This window comes from Delphinus delphis, chromosome 3 (assembly GCF_949987515.2).
Source record: "Delphinus delphis chromosome 3, mDelDel1.2, whole genome shotgun sequence".
Classification (NCBI taxonomy): domain Eukaryota; kingdom Metazoa; phylum Chordata; class Mammalia; order Artiodactyla; family Delphinidae; genus Delphinus; species Delphinus delphis.
In genome coordinates, this window is record NC_082685.1 from 149,887,903 (window position 1) to 149,899,474 (window position 11,572).

At 32.8% G+C, this 11,572-nt stretch overlaps 1 pseudogene; it reads left to right on the forward strand.

Moving 5' to 3' along the window:
- The first annotated feature begins 7,846 nt into the window (after nt 1–7,846).
- Nucleotides 7,847–8,282, forward strand: LOC132422301 (FUN14 domain-containing protein 1 pseudogene; annotated as a pseudogene).
- The last annotated feature ends 3,290 nt before the right edge of the window (nt 8,283–11,572 follow it).

Sequence of the window (11,572 nt, forward strand, 5' to 3'; positions counted from 1 at the left end):
TAGAAAATGAACTAGGGAGGATGGTTTCATAGTGACTCTCCTACCTTCTCTCTGCTCCAAGTGGAACATCTGCTGGAGGTATGTGCACTCTTTCTGCAAAGACGTGATGTCCTTGTACCCATTTTCAATTTCTTAATGATTGTCAGTGAGAACTGGTGAAGCGTGAAGTAGAGAGTGCAAGTTTGGTTGTCAGGAACAGCAATGATCTGTGCTAGATAGGAAGGTTAGATAGGAAGATACAGGTTAGATAGGAAGAAAGGAGTTGATGTATTAAAAACTATGCTGGATTGAGGTCCTCTGGAAACCAAATCGGAGACATTTATTTGCATGAGATGTATCAGACAGTGCTCTTAGTCACAATTGCCATAAAGGAAAGGAAACAATGAGAGTATGAACCTTGATGTAGTTGAAACAGAGATTTCATTCACTCCTATGAGAAGCTCTAGTTTGTATGGCAAAATAGACTACAAGATCAAAATGAAAAATTGCAACAATGACATAGAAAATTAAAAAGAGGAAAGAAAGAATGAATGAAAGGGAGAAAGATTGAGAAGAGACTAGTGAATAGCTGTAAAACTAATCAAATTGAAAAGGAAAATTTTTTTAAATGAATAAAAAATCATAAATATCATGAAAAATAAATTAAAAATCATAAACTGTATATCTTGGCAGAGCATAACAGGAAATATCTCATAAAACTTTGTGCACTGCACTAAATTTGGGTATCTTCACATAGTAAAAATCTATTTTAGTATTAACATAAAATTTCATGTTGTAAAGCCTCCTAAATAACCATTAACAAGATATAAGGACACATTTTTAACAGAATTAACTTGTAATTTTTAATGCCTGGATTTAGGAATAGTAAAATAAATACTGGGTTTTGATAAGCCCAGTGGAACACCAGGATATTTGAGAAGATAAAAAATTATTAATTTTAGTCATGAATTAAATTAATCAATACATAAAATATCTACTATGACATTAACAACACTCAAATACAACTGATTTTTTTCAGGCAGTATAGACCTTTCTTCTTTCTTATGTTCCCTATTTAGCAACTTTTTGCTCTTTTTCAATTTTTTAAATTTATTCCTTGTTTTTTCCATCTGCCTCTTTCTAATGTTTATTATTGAAGCTAGATTTATGGATGTCAAAGGAACATATTAAAAACCACAAAATTTAGTAATAATGACTCCTCTGAAAATATGAAGTAAAGGCCAAATGTTGTTGAGTGGCATGTAGATGGAAATTCAAGAAAAAATAATACTTATTATAAAATTAAGCTTATCATCAAATTTGTAAACATGTAAATGGTGTTAGAGACTAGATTTTTATGTCAGTTTCTCTATATCAGTAGAAAAGGCAACAAGTGCAGAAAAATAAACAAGCAACAACGAAGACCTTCTACATGCTACCTGCAGTCTCAATATTTTTGTACTTATTTGACATAGCAAACTCTTAATGAAATGCATGCTGGGGTAAGGAATGGCGCTGGGGCAGATCGTTGTAACACTCTGCTGGTAAATAACATTGCTCCCCTCCTAATTCTAAGAATCATTCAGTTTCTCTAAGGAAATATATATATTTTGTTGTTGTTGTTGTTATTGTTTGTGGGAGGAGGATGAGATGTCAATTTTGAAGCAATGGAAAAGAAGGAAATATGTAAAGATAAAAACTGGAAAGACTAATTCCAGAACTGATCTTCAAAATTGCCTGAGAAAAATAATCTATATTGTCAGAAATCAGGATAGTGATTTCCTTTGGGAGTTGCTACTAGAAGCAAAGATGAAGAAGGCTTCTAGACTAAAATGTTTAACAAAATTAGTGTACCCCCTAAAACAGTAGCTCTTTTTTTTTTTTTTTTCAGTACGCTGGCCTCTCACTGCTGGGGCCTCTCCCGTTGTGGAACACAGGCTCCGGACGCGCAGGCTCAGCGGCCATGGCTCACGGGCCCAGCCTCTCCGTGGCATGTGGGATCTTCCCGGACTGGGACACGAACCCGCGTCCCCTGCATCGGCAGGCGGACTCTCAACGCGCCACCAGGGAAGCCCAGTAGCTCATTTTTAATGTTCAATAATACTTATAAATAATTTTTTTTAATGATTAATGTAAACTATGGAAATAGCACACAAAATAAGTACACAACTAATCATGGTAATTCATACCTGTTTTTTGTTGTTGTTTTTGTTTTTTTCAGCTGTGCCATGCGGCTGTCAGGATTTTAGTTGCCTGACCAGGGATTGAACCCAGGCCCCCTGCCGTGGAAGCCCAGAGTCCTAACCACTGGACCACCAGGGAATTCCCTCATGTCTGTATATTCTAATCATGTGATAGAGAAGATTCTAAGATATTCCCCTAAGATTCCTGCACCATAGTGTAAATGACTTATATAATCTCCTTCTCTTGAGTGTGGGTGTAGTCTGGAAATAATGAGATATCACTTCTGTGATTAGTTTACTAATAAGCTGACTGTGTGTCATGCAAAAGGGAGATTATTCTTGTGTGGCTGACCTAATTATGTAAGCTTTTAAAAGAAGGTGAAACATCAGAGATGGAAGAACACAAATGAAGATAAGAATTCCATCAATAGTCTATCATAGAAATCAATTAATGAAATTTATTTTGAGTTCATAGATTTTTATTTTATTGCATTTTCTCTTTAAAATTTTAATCTAATTATTATTATTAATTATTATAGGTACAATTATCTTATTTTATTAATTTCCACTCTTACCTTTCTAGTTTTCTCTCTTCTACTTTCTTTGGGTGTAATTTGATTTTTTTTTTCCAGCATCTTAAGGGAATAATTTAAGTCATTGTATTCATAATTCTTTTTTTTCTAATATAAATACTTAAAGACACATTTCTCAAGACTGTTTTAGCTGTATTGAACAAATTTTGATCTACTGTGTTTCCATATTTACTCATTAAAATATTTTCTATTTTCCTGAGTATTTTTTTGTCCCAAGTGTTATTTGTAAGTGAATTGTTTAGTTTCCGTACACTTGAATATTTTAATATGCCCTTTTTTGTGAATTACTAATTTAATTATGTTGTGTAAATGGACTCATACAATATGTCATATTTGTGGATGTCTTTTGTATCTGGAATAAAATTTACAAGGTTTTTCTATATTGTAGCATGTATCATTACTTAATTCTTACAATGAATAATATTTCATTGTATGGATATAACACATTTTATTTGCTCATTTATCAGTTGATGGACATTTAGATTATTTCTACTTTTTGTCTATTAATAAACCATGCTGCTGTGAAAAAGTGAAGAGAAGTTATGGTAGACATATGTTTTTATTATTCATAGGTATATACATATGAAAATACCGAGGAGGGGAATTTCTGGATTATATGGTAACTCTATTTTTAACATTTTGATAAACAGCTGAACTATTTCGCATGGAGTCTATATCATTTTACATTCCTACCACCAATTTCTCAACATCCTGGCCAGCTAGTTTTATGATCTGTCCTTTTGACTTTAGTCATCCTAGTAGGTATTAAATAGTGAATATACTGTGAATATCCTACTATATCAGTATCAGAGATGATCATGTGCTGTGTGTCATTTAATCTATTAATAGAGTATATTATATCGATAGTTTTTACGTATAAAATTGCCAATGCATTCTCTGGATGAAGCCCATTTATATAATTATATATAATTATATACATATATATAATTATATATTATATATATTATATTTATATAATTATTTTTATATATTGTTGGATTCATTTTTTCCGAGTATTTTTTGAACGTTCTTTGTCTGTATTCATTAAGAATATTGGTCTATAGATTGTTCTTATAATGTCCTTATACTAGATGGAAAATAGCCACCTGTCTTATTTCTATAGCAAGGAAACATTTTTTCACACTGATTCATGAACTCATTCTGTTCTATCATGATACATGCAAAAATAATGCAAGTTTATATTAACATAGGAAAATTAATCATCATTATCATGAGGTGTTTCTTTTCAGTGAAAGAGAAGCATGTAATTTCCATGTGCAGATGCACATTTAATGGGATCAGCTGTATGGTGATGGACAGAAACTACATTTTTGGTGGTGAGCACGTTGAAAAGTATGCAGAAGTAGATAATATCATGTTGTACACATGGAACTTATATAATGTCATAAACTGACATTACCTCAATAAAAAACAAATTTAAAAAAAGCACACTTAAGAAGAAAATTACTGTCTTGCTTTATGGTGCTTTTAAAAATGATTTTCCTCCTTCAGTGTTGTTACTTCAAATCTAATAAATTTAAGGTGTATATGTAGGGTAGTGTTTATATCTCATATGTGGTTGGCCCATAAATATTATTTAAAATATGCACAGTTTTACATTAGGGTATTATTTCCTGACCTCTCAACTAAAGTTTATAAATAACTGATTCTGACATTCTGTACATTGTAATATAAATGAGCATGGGGTACAATATCAACCTCTTACCATAACTGATCATTAACACTCAAGAATGTTTTACGTTGGAGTGGAAAAAAGTTGACTATCATTGAATGGAAAACAGAAACATGATTATACTTAGAAAATAAAGGCAGTAAATGGTTCATTTGCTCTCTTTCCATTTGCAGAATTGTAATAAAAATGCCAACTAGATTGATATTTAGGCAAAAGTACATTGCAATGAAGTTAAGATTACAAGAGGAGCTGCATTAATATACAACATTCTTGTTTGAGCCTGCTTTTCTATTACAATTTCAAGAGTACTTGGGTATATTAATTTCAGTTATAGATACCCATTTAGCTACTGATTTAAAGAGAACTCTCTTTTCTATAAAATAAATGTTAACACTTCTAAGTTATTCCATTTTACCATGTTTTCTTAGATTTTAATCTTAATATTAAAAAAAATCACAACATTTGAAAGAAGTTACAGTCCTGTATATCACACAGAGTACTGAATGCCTTCTAGTTCACACATTATTAAGCTGCTGTAGCAGCAGCTGCATAGGATTTAGCACAACAGATGGTGTTGATTCTTTCTCTTTTTTAATGAAAATCTGATTTATAAATCTCTTGCAACAAACTGGTGATGAAATGTTTAACAAAGCTATAACACATATTACTTGATATTTAAAAATGCCACCTTTTTTTCTCGTGAGCAAAATGATGACAGACTTATGAAGGTAAGCTAAAAGAGGAGCGGAAATAAAATGGAAGGGAAGAATGAGAAAAAATGTAGAATTACAAGATAATAACTAATACTCCCTAAAATGAGTCTCATAAAATAATGTTATTTTTATTGGTTAAATAATTATTTGAGTTGTAATTTTAGAGTTTTTAAAAAATTTTAAAGTATTAAGGTTGTAATAAGGTGTTTTGTGTGTTTTATTGAGAGAGGGTAGAGAGGTAGTACAGCAGCTAAAGAAAAACTACACTATTTCAGGATGTGTTAGAATGCTATGTGAGACATTTCAAATAAATGTTCTTAACATGAACAATATCAATTTTTAAAATATAGAAAAATTGTATTAGCAATTAAAATAAAACAAAAAGTGTCATACAGGCTCTAGTTATGCATATTCCAAGAAACAAACCTTGATGAAGATTGCCTTTCTTATTCATCAGTTCCTATTTTTCTATGCCCATGGCATTTATTCTTTCTAGAAATTAACTAGTGACTTGATATCATCTCATGTAAGAAATGATTCTGACTAAAATATTTTTCTTATATTCTTGAAGATTCCCTGTTATGGTACCTGTAATCTTTCCACTTAGATGAGGGACTACTTAAAACATCTTCCAATGAAAATATATTTATCAAGAGGAGATTTAAGAAGGGAGAAAACTATCCTTTACCTCGAAAGTGATATAATGCAGGTGTTTTAAGGAAAAATAAATTTTCCTTATACATACATATATGCAGAGAAGCTTGATTCTCAATCTAAGTTTTAAACCTCCTTACAACACAAAACTAATATTGTTTATTAAGATGCTATCATAAGCTATACTAGCAACCCTTCTCGCAAACAACACTTACATCATCACCAGTGGTGGTATCTTATTTTTAAATGTCACTGGTAGATTACAGACTGGGAATTAGACGTGTTTTTTTTATAACCATTTACTTAGTGCCAAGTATTCATATGTTCATGCAGTCTGAGCTTAAGAATGTTGGGAATGACAGTTTCTATTTTCAGGCTAATCTTTTCTCTCTGTTGACCAAGTAACCTTTCCAGTCTTCACTTCCTCTTTATTCAGAATAAGTCCCCATCCCCCAATTCCTGCCAAAAGAGAGCCTCCATATTCTGGAATAATCTTCCTCACCCTAATTTAGATGTGTCAAACCATGTCTGAATACTAGAGCGAGCGTGATTCAGCCACAAGCTGGTAACTCCACTAAGACTAGTGAAGTCAATATTAGACCCCTAAGAAATAAAGCATTTAGGGCTAGCAAAGAAGGGATTTTTGAAAAAGAAAAATACTAATATCTATTGCTGACTAGTGAATTTTTATTTATTTTATTTATAATAAACAACTTAGATCTTATTATGCCAATTGATCTTATTAAGCCAATTAATAACGCTGGTACAATATTTATAGGTGTTTCTAACGGAATTCATTTTATGTATAAATGGCCAGTCACTATTCTTGTTCTCATTATTACTACCGTTATGCTCATCCTCACTGAACACAAATAATTTACAGTAATCTGTGATCTCTCTAGAAAAGGAAATGGCATTAAGGGAAATCACAGATCGGCAGAGAGGAGGAAATTAATTAAATATTAAATTAAATCTTGACAGCAAGCTTTCAGAGGCAGCAAAAATTCTCCGTTGATGATACAAAGCAAATACACTTAACATCTTTCCTCATCTGTAGTAGCTCAATAGATACTATACAGATCTAATACAGACCTAGATAACAGATCTAATGATCTGTCACATGAAACACCTGCTCCAAAGTTTCTATTCTCCCAACTCCTAAAAACATGAGTTCTACAACCCAAGCTAGTAGGTAGATTTTTGCCCCTTTTTTTCTTCTCTCACAGTGCTTAAGAAAGAGGCTTTCTACTTCAGTTGTCTATAACTCCAGAGTAGTTTAAGTTATTCAACTTTTTCTGAATTTCATTTTAGTGCATCTCAAGAGGCTGACATTGATCAGACTCAGAGAATCTATCTTTTAATTCAAAGACTGGGTAAAAATCTGTAAATGCCTGTGCGTGAATGCATAGCTGGGTCAATATTACTTTTTCAGTTCCCATACCTTTACACTGCACCTGACCTGTTGCACTGATAAACACTACCAGGTATTCTAGTTTGCAAAAACTGTAAGGACCACTTCACGTGCATCTCTGGGGAACTAACTATTGGAACAGTCCTCAACTTTGTCTTGCTGAGGCTAAAGTTTTCTTATCTATAAAATACTCTTCAGGGACTTCCTTGGGGGTCCAGTGGTGAAGACTCCATGCTTCCACTTCAGGGAGCACAGGTTCAATCCCTGGTCAGGGAAAAAAGATCCCGTATGCCATGCCATGCAGCCAAAAAAAATAAAAATAATAATAATAAAATACTATTCATTTTATTCATTACTTAATTAAAAAAAATAATGGGGGAAGCAGTAAAAGCCCTCAATTCCAGAGGGTGAGAAATCTTGGGGATAGAGAGCTGTGAAGTTCTTTTAATTAATCCAGCACAGAAAGACTGATTTACCTAGAAATACCATTTGCTTAGTTTTCATGAAGTGCTTACTTCTGTGTCTATGACCCTTTCTTCCAACCCCAGGCCCTCTTTGCCCCTCTTTGACAGCTGAGTCCTCTTCACCTGGTTCTGGATTCCAAGGCCAGGCCAGTCTAGATGGGATCTCTCTCACCTGAATATGAAAGTGATGATGATTCATATTGGACCTAACTCAGTATACAAGGAGACACCGCTGGTAGAATCTATGTTTGGCCATAGTTTGGCACCTCCGGTAGAACAATACTCAGTAGCCATCCAGATTGCACTGGCCATTGTGCAGGATTTTTGTTCCAGAAAGTTGGAAAACTTACAGCAACAGTAGGCTGCTGGCCATCTTCATCAGATTTAGCAGTCAAAGTAACTATGTGCAAATCAACTGGGACAGAGTTGAAAAAAGATATAAAGAAAGCAGGAAGACCTGATTCAGAAATGAGCAAATAAAGCAGCACCTGAAATCAGCAATATAATTGAAGCAGCAACAGAATTTATCAAACAGGACATTGTGATGTTCAGTGGATTTGTGAGAGGCTATTTGCTAGGCCTTGCCTCTTAAGGACATGAGTGTTCTGTCACAGTGGATTCAACCTGAGAGGAGAAGGGGTGGTAACACGATGATGTCTCTACAGTTCCAGACACCAGATTCTCCAGGGTGTGAAGAAAAAAGTAGTTGGGCAAAATGGAACTCACAACTTACTGTTGGTCTTCTGACAAATCCTGCAGCGCAGCCAAAAAATAAATAAAGTGAATCCACTTTAAAAAATATATATGTTTGCAATAAACTAAAAGGATTGTAATGCCCTTTTGTGGAAGGTCTTAGAAATAATAGAATTATTGAATATATTAAATAGATTCTACTGATATAAAATAATAATAACGGGGGAAAAATCACTGCTGTTCTAGTCTCTGTGACATAATTAGTGCAGCTTGTATCTCCCAAATCTTACAATTCTGTTTCTCTTGCAGGACCAGAATACGGCGCTGCCCTTTGCATTCTTTGCTTCCCAGCACAGAAAACACTGGCAAAGAACAGACAAGGAAGCTGGACATTTAAGCCACTCTAAACTACAGATTATTCTTGAAGGAGAATCTTTTAAGGAACTGAGTTTTTGGTTTTACATGTATAGTAATGAATATATACAACTGAATTTTACAGTTATTTTTAAACAGTTGTATAAATGTTTTCTTAACTGAGAGATGACTAATTTTAGTTTTTCTGTTTTCACTTGTATTCATTACAACGTTTTTTAAATTATAAGCCTTGAATCAATATACGTATGTGAGTGTTGATAAGAGTAATCATTTCTAAGCTTGTTTGTCTCATACCATAATATATACACATATTTCAAGATATTGAATTCATAGAAAATATATAGAAAAATATATGGAAGTGAATATTTAGAGAAAAAATCCCTAATGATCACACCTCGTCAAATTATAAGATATGACAATTTCCCCTAACTATTGTCAATACAAATGCTATTAATGCTTTTGTATATGTAATGAAACTTTTGAAAATTCATGTAGGAAAATTATATCAGACAGCTCACAGATTAGATTGTACAAATATTGAGTACATTAATGATTATTCATTAAAAACAATCCTAGGTAAAAACAGTAATAAGATGTCAGTATTAAGCCAATCCTTTGAAGTAAAAAGTAATGGCATAGAGGGTATTAATAGATATTAGAGACATAAATCAAAGTGACTGGGCTAACTAAGGCTATAATGCCACACTAGCAATTCAGATTATTATGAGTGTTTTGTAGTGTCAGCCTGGGAATGCTCAAGGAAGTATATTCCAAACTTCCTTAATGATAAATGTCACCAGACTAGATAGCTAAACGTAATGATTACCAGACCTCTGCCCCAAGAGATTCTCATTCAGTAGATTGTATTGTGACATTGTTATCTATAGTGTATCTGTAGTCCTCCTGGGGACTCTTCAGGCAAGCTTGAAAATCGCCAAGGCTGAGAGGTCTGTGACCTTGGCACACTCTGAGCCTTTTAATCTTCCTCATTTGTACTTAAAGTTTATGAAATAGGTTATAATTGTCAGATTATATAAACTATTTGTTTTATTTTACAGCATTTGCTCACCTGGTCTTATTTGTGACTAACAACTCTGTGAACTACTTGATATATATTTCATATATTCTTTACTTGGATTTAAGGATGCACATGCGTTCTCAAACTTAATGTGCATGAGGATCACTTGGACAAATCATTAAAATGCAAATGCATGCTCTGCCACATAGATTTTGATTCATTTGGTCTCTGGTGGGACCTAGGAATTCACATTTGAAATAAGCACTCCTGCTGATTCTGATGAAAGTGCTGTACAGATTACATATTCAGAAATCCCACTGTAGAGGACTGATGAATTAAAATCACAATAACTGTTGGAAATCCACCTAAATCTAAACAAACCCTGTGGAAATACTTTTGTGTTTGGAGCTTCCTACCAGCTGCCAACGTATTACCTGAATTTTACTATAAATGGTGCACTTGAATGTCATAAGACATTATCTTTATTCATTGGAATTATTTTGAGATTCATTCTATTTAAAAGACACTACAAGGACAGAACTTCTAGGTGATGTAATTAAGACAAAACTCCTATTATTTGCTATTTAGGTAAACTATATATTTTTTTAATGTCCAAGCAAAAAAATTGTTTGTGATTGTAATTATACTCTTTACCAATGTATCAAAAACTCCACAAAGAAACTGGTGTTATATTTTCCTACAGGAAATCTTGCAATTTTGCAGTTCACATTTTCAGTTAGGTAAAATACAACTTTCATTACTATGCACAGAGAATAGAGAATTTAGATTCATGTGAGAATTTAAATGTTTCTGATCCTTTCCACAATAAAATGTTATGTACATGCTTTAAGACAGTTGAATTATTATGCTTCTCACTAATGATGGAGTAAAATTTTACATGAATGTGTTATAATATTTCTGAATCTCATTAAATATTACATTCATAGAATTTTATTTTAGAACAATAGCTATCATCTCTTAATTGTTGTGATCCTGAAACACACCAAATGCATTTCACTTGGTCAAATTTGCATTGTAACTTATTTTAAATGTTTAATCTTAGACATCTGATTTATTAGAAGGGTTGATTCAAAAATCGAATGTGTCTGGCTTGCAGAAGAATGAAACTGTCAATCCTATAATGATTAAAATAATGGATAACAAATGTGCTAACCATATTAACAGTGGCTTTTTATATTGGTGTATCAGTGTTTTAAATTAGGTAAAATTTGTCAATGTAATCAGCTTTATTTTTTTTACTTTCAGATGATATAGTCCAATTTAATGAGGAATAATAACACTGGCTTTCTCACAGAGTTATTACCACAATGCAATCAGCAAAGTATATTAACAATTTGGATAAACAGTCCTTTGTGTGTGTGTGTGTGTGTGTGTGTGTGTGTGTGTGTGTGTGTGTGTATGAAAGTGCACATATACCTGTGTGCACACAGAGTACATGTTTAATTATAATATTGATATTTTAAAATACAGTTATATTTATCTGTGTGAACACGTTTATTTCTATTTTGAACAGTGTTATTAATTCAACCACGCTACTGACCATCTATTTCTGATTTCCTAAATAATTATTTTAAACAGAAGTCATGTTCCTTTATCCAGGTTGGTTTTCCTCATCGAAATTGTGTGTAGAAGAATAATATCTTGATGAAAAAAAGAAGAAAGACTGCACAGTCTTACCCTAATTTTAGAGGGATAGCTTTTTATCTTCATCCCCCTAATTTTAGAGGGATAGCTTTTTATCTTCATCCCTGACATCACAACAGGAGGTATCATAA